General features: G+C 42.8%; 1 pseudogene; it reads left to right on the top strand.

Moving 5' to 3' along the window:
* The first annotated feature begins 1,097 nt into the window (after positions 1 to 1,097).
* Positions 1,098 to 1,746, top strand: LOC101419947 (ran-specific GTPase-activating protein pseudogene; annotated as a pseudogene).
* The last annotated feature ends 439 nt before the right edge of the window (positions 1,747 to 2,185 follow it).

Raw genomic sequence — 2,185 nt, 5'->3', positions numbered from 1 at the left:
TTCCAACTTAGTGTTCTAATCCTGAGTGAAGCCAGTTGCCCAAGGAGTGCCAGTTCACCAGGAGCATCTGACAAAGTGAATGAGTGCCAATCATTGAACAGTTTGGAATGTGTCTTCAGACAAAGCTAAGTGTCTGTTGCAATTTCTCTCTGAAGATGAATAACTTAAAAAAGAATATATATGCTGTTCCCACCAGCTTTTAGGAGTGCCATCTTTATAGGCACCTAACCTTGTCTACCTCTGCAATCCAATGTCCTCTTTTAAAAATGGGTATTAAGTTTGTTTCTTTCAGAGTGAACATCGTATTAACCATATGAAAACTTCATCCAACTTTGTACAGAATGCCAGATCCATCTTCCTCCAGTTAAAATAAATTAAGAGTTTTACACCTTATTAGGCAATGACTACAGCCCATGGCCAGCAGGAAGCAGTTACAGAAAAGAGATCATCTCCCTTCAGCACCCCTTTTAAATTAAAGGTGTAAACTCTTCAAGGGTAAAATAAAATTAATAGATGGATCTGAAACCTGACTGGAAATCCACGTGAGCACCAGTGGCCACAGGATGACTGCAGGAGGCCCCTGCCCCAGGATTCTGCTGTCCAGAATGAAAACTTCTAAACTTTTAAAAACAGTCCTGGATGCTACCCTAAAGATTGATAAATAATCAATCAAAACAACAAACAGCCATCCACCTCATAGCTCCAACAATAATTATGCCAAAGCTTAGCAAGTTAAACTTTGGCAAAGAGGGGAAATGATGTGGGCTATGGGTGGCAGGCTCTTTGTCTCTTCAGAGATAACCTAAACTATCTGTGTCTTGTGGGTGTGGGATGATAAAAGGTTGCTGTCCTGTCCTTGGTGAGCAGGAAACAGTTTAACAATGCAAGGTCTATAAACTTTAAGTATTCAGGGGAAATGCAAACCAAATATGTTAAAAGCTTATCTAGAGTGTCTGCTAGCAAAGGTATTTTCCCAGATTTGCAGGCAGGAAGGAGGTGCCTGCACCAGACTCTGAGGAAGGAGATGTAACCAAGCACCTAGAGGCCCCAGAGCCAGCTAATGTCTGAACCAGCCAAGCTGCTACCACTGTGCACCCATGGCACCCACCAAGGACTCTCAAGAGGACTAGGACACTTCCACTGAGAATATAGATAAGTCCAACCACAACCCCCCATTTGAGCTGATTGTCTATCTTCCTGAACAAGAAATCAAAGCACTGGAGGAAGATGAAGAAGAACTTTTTAAAATGTGGGCAAAGTTTTTCTGATTTGCTTCAGAAAGTGACCTCCCTAAGTGGAAGGAGCATGACATAGTGATGTCAAGTTCCTGAAGCACAAGAAGGGGACCATCCACTTTCTCATGCACAGAGACAAGATGCTGAAGGTCTGCACCAACCACGACATCACACCGCTGAAGCCAAACATGGATAGTGAGCAGGCCTGGGTCTGAAATGCTCATGCTGACTTTGCCAATGAGTGCCCCAAACCTGAGCTGCTGGCCATCTGGTTCCTCAGTGATAAAAATGCACAGAAATTCAAAAAGAAATTTGAGTAATGCAGGAAAGAGACTGAGGAGTGAGAAAAGAGAGACCAGGGCAAAAATGATAATGCCAAAAAGCATTATCTGAGAAGCTGGAAGCTCCTTTGGTAAAGGAGGAGATCCAGGAGGCCCCTGGCAACAAGGAGTCTGAAAAAGAGGAGACCAAGGAAAAAATTAAAAAGCCCCATTGCCCCAAAGGCTGTTAGCTAGAGGAATTAATCTCTAATCACCTAATGGCCTTTTGATGGCTGGTTTAACTGGAAAACTCTAATATTGAAACTTAGCCTTGTATTATTGGTTGCCTCAGTGTTACCTCCTGAGAATCTCCTTGTGCTAAAATATGGCCATTCTCTAAGCTGAACTCTGCATATAAAGGCACGAGTTTCCACCCCAGCATGCAACATGACTCCTGGGGATGAATCTCCCTAGCCCCAAGGGATCACTACCAAAAAAAACTTACAATGCAACTGGAGAAAGACCTTGAACAAAAGGTGGAAAAGGTAATGACAAATGAGTTTATATGGCTAAGAGACTTCAAAATGAGTCAGGTGGTCATTTCAGGGGTAAGACTTATGCACATCTCAGCATGACTGCATTGACTGCAAAAGAAAATAATACTGCAAATAAATGGGGCTCCTGAGGTCT

This window comes from Dasypus novemcinctus, chromosome 28 (genome assembly GCF_030445035.2).
Source record: "Dasypus novemcinctus isolate mDasNov1 chromosome 28, mDasNov1.1.hap2, whole genome shotgun sequence".
Taxonomy (NCBI): domain Eukaryota; kingdom Metazoa; phylum Chordata; class Mammalia; order Cingulata; family Dasypodidae; genus Dasypus; species Dasypus novemcinctus.
The sequence above is the reverse complement of the archived record's forward strand: the minus strand, read 5'-3'. Positions and strand labels throughout refer to the sequence as shown.